Source organism: Lytechinus pictus, chromosome 11 (genome assembly GCF_037042905.1).
Source record: "Lytechinus pictus isolate F3 Inbred chromosome 11, Lp3.0, whole genome shotgun sequence".
Lineage (NCBI taxonomy): Eukaryota > Metazoa > Echinodermata > Echinoidea > Temnopleuroida > Toxopneustidae > Lytechinus > Lytechinus pictus.
The window spans coordinates 28,457,421-28,472,293 of NC_087255.1; the positions used below are offsets into that span (position 1 = coordinate 28,457,421).

The 14,873-nt window shown below is 38.2% G+C and overlaps 1 protein-coding gene across 1 annotated transcript in view; it reads right to left on the reverse strand.

Annotated features, from left to right (window-relative positions):
• LOC129271122 (fibropellin-1-like) overlaps positions 1–13,378 on the reverse strand; it is a 50,420-nt gene extending 37,042 nt beyond the window's left edge. Inside the window, exon 1 of the mRNA XM_064106271.1 lies at positions 13,241–13,378. The gene's annotated coding sequence lies outside the window, so the exon portion shown is untranslated. The remainder of the gene's footprint in view (positions 1–13,240) is intronic.
• Between the last annotated feature and the right edge of the window lie 1,495 nt (positions 13,379–14,873).

A 14,873-nucleotide genomic window follows, 5' to 3' on the forward strand; every position in this document is an offset into this window, starting at 1 on the left:
TTGCCACAAATGACTCAAGTGTTCTCGAAAATAACGGGGTAAGGGATATCGGTCTCAGCTGATCATAGGAACTTATCACTTTCTCTTTCGGTATGGGGGTTATACATGACGTTTTCCAGTCATTCGGGAAAGTGCCTTCCTGCAGGCACTGATTGAATATATATGTTAGCGGTTCAGCAAGTTCCACTGCAAACTCTTTGACTAGACGAATTGGTAAGTCATTGAAATGGGATGCTTTGTTTGCCTTTAGTTTCCTCAGAGCAGATAGAACCTGCCCCTGGTAAATAATTGGTGGAGGGGAATCTGCAGGTAAATAAGCTGGAAGAAGGTTTAAGTCAAGGGGAGGTAATTGGTTACAAATTGCAGCAAAGTGGGTATTGATGGAGACTGCCGTATCAACAGGGTCATCGTCAGAACCAGGGATGTCAACTTTTTTAGTACTTAGCTTACACAATTTCTTTATGTGTTTGTGCCATTTTCCGGGCTGTGAATTCTTAAGATCATGTACGGTTTGCGCATAATACTTTACTTTTGACTTTCTTATTTCCCATTGTACTTGGTCACGCAAAGAAACCCACTTATCATGATCCTGTTTTCTATAGGCCTTATTCCTATCCTTCAAGAGCTGTTTAATTCTACACGTCATCCAAGGTTTATCATTCTTCTTTAACAAAGATCTAGTCAAGGGAAAGAACTTAATGTAAGCATCATGTAAGGAACTATTGAATACACTGGTAGCTTTGTTACCTGATGATTCATTATAAACATTATTCCAGCTATGATTAACAATCCATTGGCCAAATTCTCTAATTGATGAATCTTTCAGTGGACGGGTAAGTATAGTTCTTTTGTCTTTATTAGATAGTTCATGAACTGGCTTGAGCAAGATGGAACAGTGATCACTGAGTCCTAGGGGAGCCAGTCTCAGTGGTGAGTTGAAATGGTAGGGAAAGTTCGTAAATACTTTATCTAGGATCGCGTTACCTCGAGTTGGAAATTCTATAAGTTGAGTAAGATCCAAATCGCATGATAAGGATCCAGTCTGTAAATCATTAAAATCACCAAGGAGAATGATGGATGCAGAGATATCAACAGTCCTTATATGATCAATAACGTGTTGGATATGTTCCAGGAGTTGTACGCTGTAAGGTGCGGCAGGAGGGTAATATACAACTCCAACGTAGAGACTTCTAATACTGCTTCTGGTTTTCCCTAGATCAATATAAAGCCAGAAACATTCATACGGACAGTTATGGATCGATAGGGGACAGGTTGTCAAGCTATCAGAGGTGTAAACTGCCACGCCACCGCCACATTTATCAGTTCTATTTTTGCAGTGCAGTTGGTACCCGGTTACATCTGCTGCTCCTAGGGAGGAGTCACTGAGCCAGGTTTCAGTGATTACTGCGATGTCAGCTGCATGATGCCTGATGGTTAGCTCAAATTCATCCATTTTGTTGTTGAGAGAACGAGCATTACTTAGGAAGATGGTAGGCAATAGGGGTTTGTCTTGATTAGGTGGCTTTTCTTGAGAACAAACAGGGGTAATTGATTTTAGTACTTTCAGACCACTTCTTTCCTTATTACTATGAAATAACAGTAGTCGTTCGCTTGTAATCCAACACATTTTTCCTTAGTTTACCAACTTTCTTCCGTAGCCTGCAATGAAGATCATATTAGTTCTCCATGTCGTTCCCAAACCAAATGCCACGGGCAGGGGTTGATTTTGACCAGGCATTTGAATTAGATCAATCATGCGCAGCTACGGGATCTATCATGACGTGAACATGGTGAAAGATCTGTTAAAATTGATTTGGACAATTCAGTTCCGTTTCCTGGCCTGTTGTCCTGAATCCTACAGCTCCACGATCTATCATGACGTGACAGATCTTGCTAGAGTTGATTTGGACCCGTCAGTTCCGTTACTATATAGGCATGCTGGCCTGGATCCTGGAGCTAAATGACTTGATCCTACTGAAGTTGATTTGGACCTGTCCATTCTTTTTCCAAGTGTTCATTGACCTGGAACAATTCTGCAGCTCCAGGATTTGTCAACACGTGAAAGATTTCGCAACAGTTGATTTGGACCAGCCAGTTCTGTTTTCAGGCGTGCTGGCCTGGATCCTGCAGCTCAAGGGTCTATCATGAGTTGAAAGCTTGTGCAGAAATTGATTTGGACCTGTCCGTTAATTTTCTAGGTGTTTTGACCTGGATCAATCTTGCAGCTCCAGGACTTAGCATCACTTGAAAGATCTGATAGATTCTATTTGGACCATTTAGTTCCGTTTCCAGGCATGTTGGTCTGGATCCTGCAGCTACATGATCCATTGTGACTTCTGCAGCTACATGATCCATTGTGACTTCTGCAGAGGTTGATTTGGACCTGTCAGTTCCCATTCCAAGTGTTTTGACCTGGATTAATAATGTAGCTCTGGAATCTATCATGACGTGAAAGATCTTGCTAGAGTTGATATGGACCTGTCAGTTCCGTTTCTATGCATGTTGGCCTGGATCCTGCAGCTATGTGATTGATCTATCATGACTCGATCCTGCGGAAGTTGATTTTCCAGGTGTTTCGACCTGGATCAATCATGCAGCTCCAGGATCCATGACTTGAAAGCTTCTGCAGAAGTTGATTTGACCTGTCAGTTCCAATTGCAGGTATTTTGGCCGGGATCCTGCAGCTTCAAGATCGATCATGACTTGAAAGATCTTGCAGGACTATGCGCATCTGACTTTGTCACCTACGTATGTGAAGCACTTGTGATATCAGGTTGGCTTGACGCGATCCACACTCTTCCACAGAACAGTAGCATGAAGTTCTGATATGCTTCTTCCTTCCATATACCTCTAATACTTGTTGGCATGTCCAACTCAGATGAAAATGATTCTGTTGATGGCACTACCACCTTGTCTCGCAATCTAATTTCCTTATGGAGAGAAATGTTTCTTACACTTTGATTGATGAACAATTAATTGTCCCACTGAAGAGGATGATGACTGTAACTTTCTTGATGTATTCCTCTGTTGCCTCTGATATTCTTTGTCGAGCATACTGCATGCTTCACAGTGGTCATGCTTTCCCGTACTTATGATTAACCCAGACAGTCTTAACTTAAAGTTTGGACTAAATATATGCCCTACTTTGAGAAGTCATGTGCGACACATATAATGTACGTTCGATTAATTCGTTAGAATTGTACCCGAAGTCCCAAGCTATTGGAAACTTACCGTGTAAATATAAATCATTTATTTTCCTTCATCATCTAGAAACTATTGCAAAATATCCTGTAAATTATGTTAATGACTCAAGTGCCCAGCATTATGATCAAATAAAAGAGATACATACAATGGCAATTGCGTCTAGTAAACTTGGGATTAGAATCATTTTTTTAAGATGCTCAAATACCCGGTATAATGGGCAAGAATGATGAAAGAAGTCATTCCAAGCAGGTTGGAAAGCTCTGTACCAACACCTTGACACTGCTTTCCATTTTCCAACCATACTTTTTGATGACCTGGGGGGCGTTTCATCAATATTTTCGTCCGACAAGTTGTCAGATCTGACAACTTTCCTGGATTCTGATTGGTTGAGAAGCACTGTTACCATAGTAACTGTCGGATAAAACAGGACTTGTCGGATAAAACGTCCGACAAGTCCTTTCATGAAACGCTCCCCTGATACGACATACAATATCTTGCACATTACCGCTTCATTTTCATGATTTATAGGATGCGGCGTTAATGATTAGTGTCAATTACAGAGAAAACAATTTCTCTTGAAAGATTTTGTTGTATAATCGACACATTAATGTATGCTTTGTGACATACTCACAAGTGGTACATGTACAATCGATGATTTAAGCTGTTTCAGGTCTACTGTCAATGCTATGCATTGAACATATCCAGTCAACGATGCTTGAGGCTGTTTCAGGTCTACTGTGCATGTTATGTACAGTGCACATACAGTTAATGAAGCTTGAGACTGTTTCATTTCTATTGTATATGATATACAGTGAACATACAGTCAATGATGCTTCAGGCCGTTTCAGGTCTACTGTACATGCTTTCCAAGTCAGTCAATGATATCATAACTTTCCTGACAAGTAAGTGTGTGGGCATTAATCGCCATTGCTTCCCAATGAAGCTTTGTCATTTGGGAGCGATTTCAGCTTCCCTTTGCCCTAAAATTTCAGTGTCTTTCCCAGTGTTCCGTGTACATCCACTACAGTACCCTGTCTCATTTTCATTACAAGCGAGATCCTATATAATTATTAAATAGTAAGCACATTCAATGACCCAGTAATGATTTTGTCGGTGTGTTAGCCGTGTGATGTATGACAAAAATAATAAAATCATGTATATCAAAATTAGGTTTGTTACCTATATACGATTATTATGCAGATATTATAATTATTTGGATTGCTTCTGAATTTTTCAGACTTATGAGACATTTTAAACTCCCAGGTTTCATACTTTGACCAATTTTCTAACCATTTTCATTCAAATATTATGACCAGATGGTGTATTCAGGAATATTATCTATAGTTCCCATGGAAAATGTGTTGCTTAGCAAATGTTGCTGTACTTAGTTGGAACGTTGCTTGATATGTGATTGTAAAATTGGCGCTTAGAAGTCAAAATATAGTTTTTTAAATGTAGATAACACCCCAAAATGGTGGTTGCTAAGGTAAATATGTTACCTAGCAACTGTTGCTACACGAGGAGAGATCATGTTGACACCCCCTGCTAAAAATGTTCAGCACTGTTTACTCTACCTATCAGCCAAAGTTCATGTTTGTACCATAATCTGAACAATTCTTGCTATTTTTTGCACCGATCATCCAGACTACAATGGTTTACATCGCTTAACTGAAACGTATTTGTTGGCGGGGTGATCTCTAACAAAAAAAAAGAAAGAAATCATACGGAGGAGAGAGAAATAGAGAGAGAACAAATATACATATAAAATAAACAATGATACAAAATTACAATGGTATTAACCTTGGTATAAGATTTAAAAGCGCTGGGCAAATAAACAACCACGTCGTGGTGATTTATATATGAATTACTGCTGGGGATCTTTGCAAATTTGGCCTGCTTTATGAAAAGTGAGAAAAAAAATGCAGACTCTTTATGAAATTACCCACTCCCGAGTCCATTGTAACTTGTCAATTATTATCAAAGCGACAATAAAGGAATGACACTTCACTCACAATAGTTGAATAATTGTACCTTAATTTATTAGGCAGCTCATGACTTCAACCGCGGCGTCGTCAAGGGGCGAATTACAGTCGTTGCATTGACACTGAAACCAATCCACCACAAGGTGGCGCTATAGCACAAACAACAAACATTGGCGTGACCACTTTGTCTTTTTTCCTTCCCACTGTTAAGACTGTATATGGATTAATGATTACAAATCATTAGCAAAGTAGCAAAGTATTGAACTTCCAATTCCATGTAAACAGGTACTACCTTACAAAAAGTTAAAAACAATGCCATATCCCTACAGAATACATATCTACCAACCTCTAAAAGGTATAGAAATTCCGTATAACAACAAATAATGCTTATTAAAAACCAACCATTGTAATTATTCTTGATACTACAAATATCAAACCCTTACAGTACTAATGTAAAAAACGTTAAATAATTACTATCAAACTAAAATCAAAACCTCTCATCTTTACCTATCAGCAAGGCTATAACATGGAAATATAAATATCACAACCACATATATGCACTCTCCTAAAGATATAAACACATAACATTGCATAAAATGTGTAACATACTGTTAGGGGCACTAACAAGCTTTCTTAACCAAAACCATAAGATGAAACAATTTACATCACAATGCATAAACATGTGTATCTTCAACATCCCCATAAAATCAAGCATTCTAAACAGGCGATAAATAAACATTAACACCAAGTCACAAGCTAAACTAAACCAAAAACAAAACCAAGTCAAATGTCATTTCAAGTCAACCATTAAAAAATGTTATGCAAAACAATAAACCTGCCAACGCTTGTCCCTTAAAAGAAAACCTAACAATCAATGCCTTTAAGTATAACTCATACTTAAGGAAGAAAACCAGCCCAGTTGTGCTAAGGAAATAAAACCAAGTAAGGGCAAACCAAAAACAGCAATACCATACACTACGCCAAGATAATGTAAATAAAGACATTAGTGGCTCAAAATATATCCTGTAAATGAAAACAAATAAAATGACTTAGCTATTAAACTTGACAGCACACATACAGGAAAGGAAACCATAAACAAAGTAAATGCATATTAATCTCAAACACTACTATCAAGTCCCATGTCATCTAAGTTATCTGACCTAAAAACAATAAACTAAACAAATTATAAAATTGCCAAACTATGCAATAAATAAATAATGTTCTTATTAAATAAAGACATCACAATTCATAACCAAAATAGATGCATTGATGAACCTATTACTGTAGAACCATTCCATAAAGAAACAGGGACACTTTGTAATAAAACATCTGCAAAACAAAAAGCCATTAACTTCACAAGCATTAAAATGGACCCTTCCACAACCATCAAAATAACAAAAAGGATTCCATACATAGTTATATACACAAGTGCACAGTCAGGTGAACTGTTGTCACACTGGGTACCACATAGTCACGCTGATTAAATTAAAAATAACACCGTTATCTTGCAGAAATCAATCAAAAGCTAAGGTACAAGGCATACATATACATCCATAAAAAGTGTGTGGTGGAAATAATTATGTGAAATACAGCAAATGTGGAAATATTGAAACACATCCTGGAAAAATCATGTTAGGCACATCAAATACGAATCAATTAAAAAATGGATACTTGTATATGATTTACACGTCACCTCCCCTAAACAAACAAATAAAAGTAGCACACACACACAGCCAGCAAACATTAAAATGTCTAAGCACACAACAAACTTCAGTATAGGAAATCAAATTTAATGACAGACCAGTAGGCATAACATGCACATCAAAATATTAACACAATCAGCTGTACAACTCCAACCCAATGAAAGGCGAATAAAAAGAAATGGAAAAAACATCATTCTTTAAACAAAATAAAGGCATAAGCATCACAACAAAAGGAGCAGTATACAGTGATTAGTACAAAAAGAAAACATATCTTGCATAAAATGTGCAAAAAAAAAACAATCGTACTGTATATTCTAAAACAATACATTATGTATGCAATAAAAATAATCAATTATGCAATAAAAATGTGAAGGGAAGAAAATAATCATAAACATACATAATAAGAACAATACATCATACATGCAATTAGCAGTGTCCATAGTATGCGTCATTGTCCGTGAACAAAAAGGTAAAACAATAGCAGTCAATATAGGATGTTTATCCCAGATTTCACTTTAAAAAGTGCAAATGTCCATCTCTCAGAATCAAAGGGAGGATACAACAGTTCATTGGTACCTTGTATCAATGTCTGGTGGACGACCAGGAGGGGGTCCTATGGACAACCAAAATGTTGAGAGGCCTGGCCGTTGTTCTGAAGGTGGAGCGATGTTCGCGGGCGACGTCCTATGAACAAGGTGACGAAAAGCCAAAGGAACAGTTCCATGGGATGGGTTGTAAAGACCAGTCACAGGAACAAAGGGAGCATACAGTCTATTGCCAACATCCGGCGGGGGACCTGGTTGGCCTATAACCTCCGTGGTGAGGTCATCACGAGTAGGGATACTGCGTCCTTTGCGAAAATCCGGGGGGCGACCTGGCGGGTCCATAACCTCTGTGGTAAGGCCTTCACGAGTAGGGATACTGCATCCTTTGCGAACATCCGGGGGGTGACCTGGTGGGTCCATCACCTCTGTGGTAAGGCCTTCACGAGTAGGGATACTGCATCCTTTGCGAACATCCGGGGGGCGACCTGGTGGGTCCATAACCTCTGTGGTGAGGCCATCACAAGTTGGGTCACAGTGTTGGTAGCAAGGGATCAAGCACTCACCAATGAGAGGAGAATCCATCACTACAGGACTAGAATTAGTAGCCAGTGAAAGCTTGTCAAAATCAGTATTCTGTAGACATCCTGCTTTACTAAGCAGGTTGGCGTGTGTAAGGTTAGGTTGGGTGTCTATACCAATATCCACAGCGGGACCAGATGTTGTGAGCTTCACGTCATAGTCAGGAACTGAAACTAGCTCGGATTGAAGTTGCTGGCATGCAGCGACATCGTTCTGGGTAGCAGTGACTAGGTCAACCGACGAGCTGTTAATGACTTTGATAAAAGCAGTGCCTGATGGTGAAGGGTCACACAAGGGCGTTATAATGGAAAGCACGTATTGCAGTGTCTCAGTGCCACCGGACATATGCGGAACGACTGGAGGTACGTGTGGCAATTCGTCGGTGCCACCGGACATACGTGGAACGATAGAGAGCGTAAGTGGCAATTTCTCGTCGCAACCGGATATGAGTGGAACGCTAGGCGCATGTTGCAATTTCTCAGTGCCACTGGGCATATCGGACATATGGTCATGTGAATTGATATCGCGTATCGACAGCGAAGCGTCAGGACCATAAGTGTACGACGGTCCATCACCTATGGTGATGCGGTGCTTAGCAGGACGGATGGTAATGTCATGTAACTCTATGAATGGAATTCCTGCATGAATTTGAATAAGCGGTGAGTCTACGACATACGCTTCGAAAAGCAAGTGTTCCCCATTCCTACTTAAGGTAAGACTTGTCGTACCAATAACTGGAAGGCGCGAGGAACGGTTAGCATAACACACCGACCGAAGGGTATCTGTAGGCCTGATGACAGCACCAAGACTTTGAACGCTGGAAAGACCAATGAGGTTCTGTGGTGAACCACTGACAAGTTTGACCTGGACGAGCTTTTGACCATGAAAAAGATTGACACTTGGAGACGGAGAGGAAAGGCTGGCCACTGAAAACTGTGGCGAATGTGTAACCTTGGAGTGGTACTCACCTAACTCCGATGAGTCACTCATATCATCGCCGAGAGAATCTCCATGGATTTCATGCGGTCTGCCTGACTCTGGCAAGACCTCGGCACGACCGAAAGAACTATCTGTTAAGCCTGTTCTAACAGGCAAAGCATCCTCACTATCCGAAATAGAACAATCATAATCATCATAGCGGCATTCATCACTCTCAGATAAATCAGAGACAGAGTCAGCATATAGAAGTTGACAATCATCTTGATAATCATCACTTACATCCAAATACTCTGACCAAACTGATTTGGAAGAAGTCAAGCAATTTTGTGTACTGATACTTCTTTCAGACTTTTTCAAGAATGAGCACTCACTTTTGTTACGACTACAATTATATTTAGATGCTGAATAGTAGGGATTGTCACAAGTAGGTCCAACGTTTGAGTAAGAACTAGATCTGTATCCAACACTATTTGTGTTATGTGTACTAGCTTTATGACTGTCTTGATTATGTTCTGTACAATGTAAAACCCTACTTGCTCTAGGAAAGGAATGAGAATGGTCTTCAATGACAGACTCATCATGATCAAAACAATATTCATCATCATATGCATAATCATCATTGTTTAAATCATACAAATCAAGATTGTCACAATCACTCACAATCATATCATTTTCTTTCTCTCTTCCGATTTGGATTAATGTTGAATTATCATTAACAATTTGTTCATGTTGGTTATGTTTAGTGTAGTAGCCTCTATCTTGGGCATGATACTGGCGGCCGCTCTCTCGGGCCTGTGGAAGGTACCGGTACATGTACCGGGGATAAGCCATCGTAAAAGGCTATGTGTGGGGATGAGTGTTAGCCGTGGCGTGAGAAGACATGATTAACAACGAACTACAACTACCTATCACGAAAAATGATGCTTTTCGACCGAATGAACGCTAGGGTAGCAGTGGCCATCCTATTGTGTGGATAGACAGGGATCGAACCTGCTGCCACCACGACAATAAAGGAATGACACTTCACTCACAATAGTTGAATAATTGTACCTTAATGTATTAGGCAGCTCATGACTTCAACCGCGGCGCCGTCAAGGGGCGAATTACAGTCGTTGCATTGACACTGAAACCAATCCACCACAAGGTGGCGCTATAGCACAAACAACAAACATTGGCGAAGGACATATCTACCCCAGCCAATAGTTTATTCGATAGAAAAGAGAAAACGATTATCTCACAGAACAGTTAAACGGGCAAGTGTGGATCCGGGGAGTGACAAAAGGGCCACGTGCCACTTCTCCTTTTGAGGACATGTACATTCTGCTCGATATGCAAATACTGCGGTTAACCAATGGCGTCACCCACTCACTACTCTTGTATTTATTGTACAAAACATATATTTTCCACATTACATTGTAAAACGGGGTTTGATCCCCCTTAGAAATTTGAGACTACCATTGCGGCAACCTAATGTGATTCTTAAGCAGGCTTCCTTGCTATATTGTATTGACAATCATTTTCTTTAAAGAAAAGTGTCCCCTCTTTATTCTAACTTTAATTTTATTTATCTTCCTTTTGCTCCGTGTGAGTGACGACCCCCCCCCCCCCCCCCCTCACCACCCCTTGTTGCCTTTGAGGAAAGAGTTGGGTCAACTTCCTGCCCCCTTCTTTGAAGAAATCCTTGCTCCTTCCCTTTTTGAGAGAATAGCAATATAACACCCCTGAGCCACTAGCGTACCTACAGGGGGGCAGAGGGGCAGACTGTCCCCCTCCCCCCTGACGAGTCACAACCCATGCAAGGGACATATCCCTGCCCCCTGACGAGTCTTGAAGACCTTTTTTTTTTTTTTTTTTTGCTTGTCAATTTTTTTTGCCGACGAATTTGCCTTTGCCCCCCCTGTACGCCACTGCCCTGAGCACAGACATAATGATTGTAGAACTTGGTGTAGAGTGTTCTATATAGACACAAGCGAGCAAGGCAAGCAAAGAAAAAAACGACCCTTTGAAAATGAACATCTAATTTTGTGATAGATTTAAACATAATATTAAGGAAATTATTTCATATTTTGCAGTTTCCTTTTCATTGCCATTCTTTCTTCTTGTCTTTTCTATTTCTTCTCGCTCGTGGAAACTTTTGGGGGCAACGACCCCCCCCCCCCCCTTTTGTCCGCCGGTGCTCAAGGGTAACATGTATACATGATGGTTGAAATGAAACCGGGAATAATGTCAACATAATTGGCATATCAGATCATGTATCAACACAATGATAAGTGCATGCGTGTGCCTGTCACGGTAGTAAACAGTGTGTAGAACAAAAAAAAAAGATACATGTTTTTTTTAAAGAAATATGTCAAGATTATGTTTCTAAACATGAAGAGATTTCTATTACATTGGTAAATGTTTTAGTGTCTCGTTTGTCAGAATGGCACCAGAAAGACATATTTTTCACACTGAATACTAAGCATTTTGTCAATTATTTCAAAACAAAATTAGTTGAATAGCTTACTCCTATTTAAACGAACCTTTCTTTGCATTCCTGTAAGATTGTGTTTTATTTATGTACGATTAATCATTTCCATACTCATAAATGCATGTATATTCTTCAATTGTTTGAAGCAAGATTGAGGAGTACTGAAATATTATATCTTTATTTCTTCAGTAAGAATTTAACAAGATATTTCATTCAAACAAAGTGCAGCAAAAGGAAGAATTAATCAGACATGGAATTTAATGTCAGTCATTCAGTTAAGAAAATAAGTACCAATTAATCAATTATTTTCATTTCAATAATTGTCAATAAAAAATCTGCCAACAAAGGTCGATATAATTTCATTTTTCTGCCCCTTTTAAGAGATATAGGCCCGTATTCTGAAGTCAGGTTGAACTTAGACCGTGGTCTAACCGTGGCCAAAAGTGTCAAAAATTTTATTAAGTTGTATGTTTCTTATGTTTACTGTGCTCTTTCCTGATTCATCGATGGTGCAGACAATAATCTATTTATACTTCCTACACAAATATTAATGATTTGACAGCCAAATGAGGTGAATATTATATCTCTACTATTAGTGATTTATGTAACAATTGGCTATCCATACTTAAACCACAACTTTAAACTTGAGTTTAAAGTTAAACCCGACTTCAGAATACGGGCCATATACTCTAAAAGACTCTCACTAAAAGAAATAAGTTGATAGCCTAACTTTATTCAATTTCATGTTCATTGTCTCTATTCCTTTTCATGCGAACTATAATTCCCAGCCAAACGGAAAGCCAACAAACAATTAAGGCTTAATGGAAAAAAAAGGAATCGAAAGAGAAAATCATTTTCATTAGAAGTACTGCTGACTTGCTTCATTTTGGCACGAAGGGACGTGTGAAACTCCGGAAAAATGAAACAGTGTTTGCTCAAGTATATGAATTCATTATTTTACTTGCTCTATCTGATATAAGAGGCTTAAGAGCGTCAATCGACACCAAAATATTTTTTTCAAGATTTTGATGTTTAAGTTTGACAATTCTTTAAAGTACATGTATGATATTTTGTATACACACTGTAGTGCTATAAATCTGCTAACGATTGTTTATCTTCTGGAATGCACGTGAAGCTGACACGTGATCATGATGAGGAATGTGTTTCATTAAACATGTTTATATATACATGTATATATATATATATATGCAACAAAAAAGTAAGTCCCCCCTTAAACAAACATCAATAATTTCCGAACCAATGCGAGTTTTTAATATATTTTTACATGAGCCTGTAGGTAATTTTATAAGATAGCCTATGAGTAAATGTTATGGACGTATTTTACGTCATGCATGCTTCATTGAGCACCGTCAGAAGGCAAAAAAATTCACTTTTTAATGTGAAAATGTGAACATAAGAAGGTTTTTTTTTGTAATAAACGAGATGCGTATTGACCAAACAATCAATGCGATCCCACTTCTTTTCCCCCGTTCTCCCTTTCTTTATATTCTTTATCTGGCTCTTCCCCTCTTACTCCCTCTCCCTCTCTGTCTTTCTCTGTCTAATCTTTCACAGAGATGGTAAGCGAATTTGCAATACTAATATTACAGAATAACATTCCTCATTATTATAAATGAAACGTCATAAGTGTGTCGCAATATCATCAGCAACACATTCAAAATAAAGAGTGTTTGTAACCCGGGGTTTGTAATCTAACAAAGTGCAACATGAGATAATCAGTGAGACCATACAACGCCTCAAATGTCAAATGACTGGTGAAAATCTATTAGAAAATGTAAATATCAAGAAATAACTTACGAACAAGATCTGCACCTCGTAATGGACACAGCTTAAGGTAGATGCTAATGAATGCAGAAGCGCACCCCAATCACGAACAAAATATGGCCGAGCTATATGATATGGATGGTGGACATCATTGTTTGTCTGCCATTTATACCAGGTCGAGAGATTTGTACCAGGCACCGGTGAATAATATTTGGGGATATACACCGCTGAACGCCAACAAAAGATTTCCCTATTTCATATTTGCAATAGAGAACAGCTCGATCGAATTTCAAAGTAATCATAATGCATTGTGATGTGTGCATTACTATAATAGATCGAGAGCAGAGCAATGGTGGCTGGGGTGGGTCAGGAGCAACATTCACCTGTATTAATAATGATAATCTGAGCATAATGCATTGTCACTCCGATCGTGAAATCGCAATGGTAGACTGCTTTCGGTCATATTGTGCTATAAGAGCAGAATAAAACTAGACCTCATGCATAGCATGCAGGATTAATTTTATAGGAGAGAGAATAAGATGTGCAGGGTGAAATGTTATTGATTAAAACGGTACTGGAAAAGGGAAAGGGGGTTAAACTGATGTAAATATAAGTACAAATATAAGAAGACTTTTTCATGCTTTGTATTCAATGTTCATTAAAAAAAGAAGCGTAAAGATTTTTTTTTAAGAATTCAATAAATAATTTCATGATCAGTGAGTCACCAAAAAAATATCAGACATGTCGGAGTAACTTAAAAAACCAATGTTCTATTCCATGGTAACTAATTTTATAGTGTGTGCCTCAAATTATACACCGTGTACCACAAATATTGCTAATGACACTCTAGATTGGCATGATATTAAAATGACAGTATTACATTGTTTATATCTTCACACCAGTAAACTGCAATTCATTTTCTACAAATGAATGAATTAATGTGATATGGTCCAATAATCACAAAAGTATGATCCTTTTTTCATTACACATCAGGAATTAACCTGTCAATCCAATGTTTGTATTAAGTAGTATGTGTAGCCAGGTTCAGCTAACAAGTTTTTTTATCTATTCAAAACAAACAGGGCGTGGATGAAGCATTTCTAGATTTTATTTTAAAAATATTCTTTTTTACACAATAATTTATTTTTGTTTATGAAAAGAATAAATTTGAATAATGTAAATACGGAATTATTCAAGATGAGATCATGGATTTAAAAAACGCGTTAATTAATTTCCTTGTAGTTATTGTTGATTAAACATATCGTGACAATTTTTCTTAAACCTTCATTTTTATATTCAGTTTGAGTATGGGCCCACAAGTTGTGGGCTCAAAATCTAAAAAAAAATGAAATAAATGAGTGAATGAAGACGTAATTAAACTACGTATTTTTATTCAACGTAATAACAAAAGTTGGATTGAGAGGTATCCTGATCAGTGTTGAAAGAAGGCTCATAGCTCTGTGTTTAATGAATCATATCCCATGAAATTCAAGCCAGTTGTATGAAATGAATGCTAGCTGAAGATGATAGAGTTATGTAAAATATGTTTAGGTAATTTTCATTAAGAGTGCCATTGTGGGACACGATGCATAACATATTAGGCATTCGTGGAATTGCTGTGAATTGTGTTCTATATAATATAATGCTCATTAACTAATTAAACGAA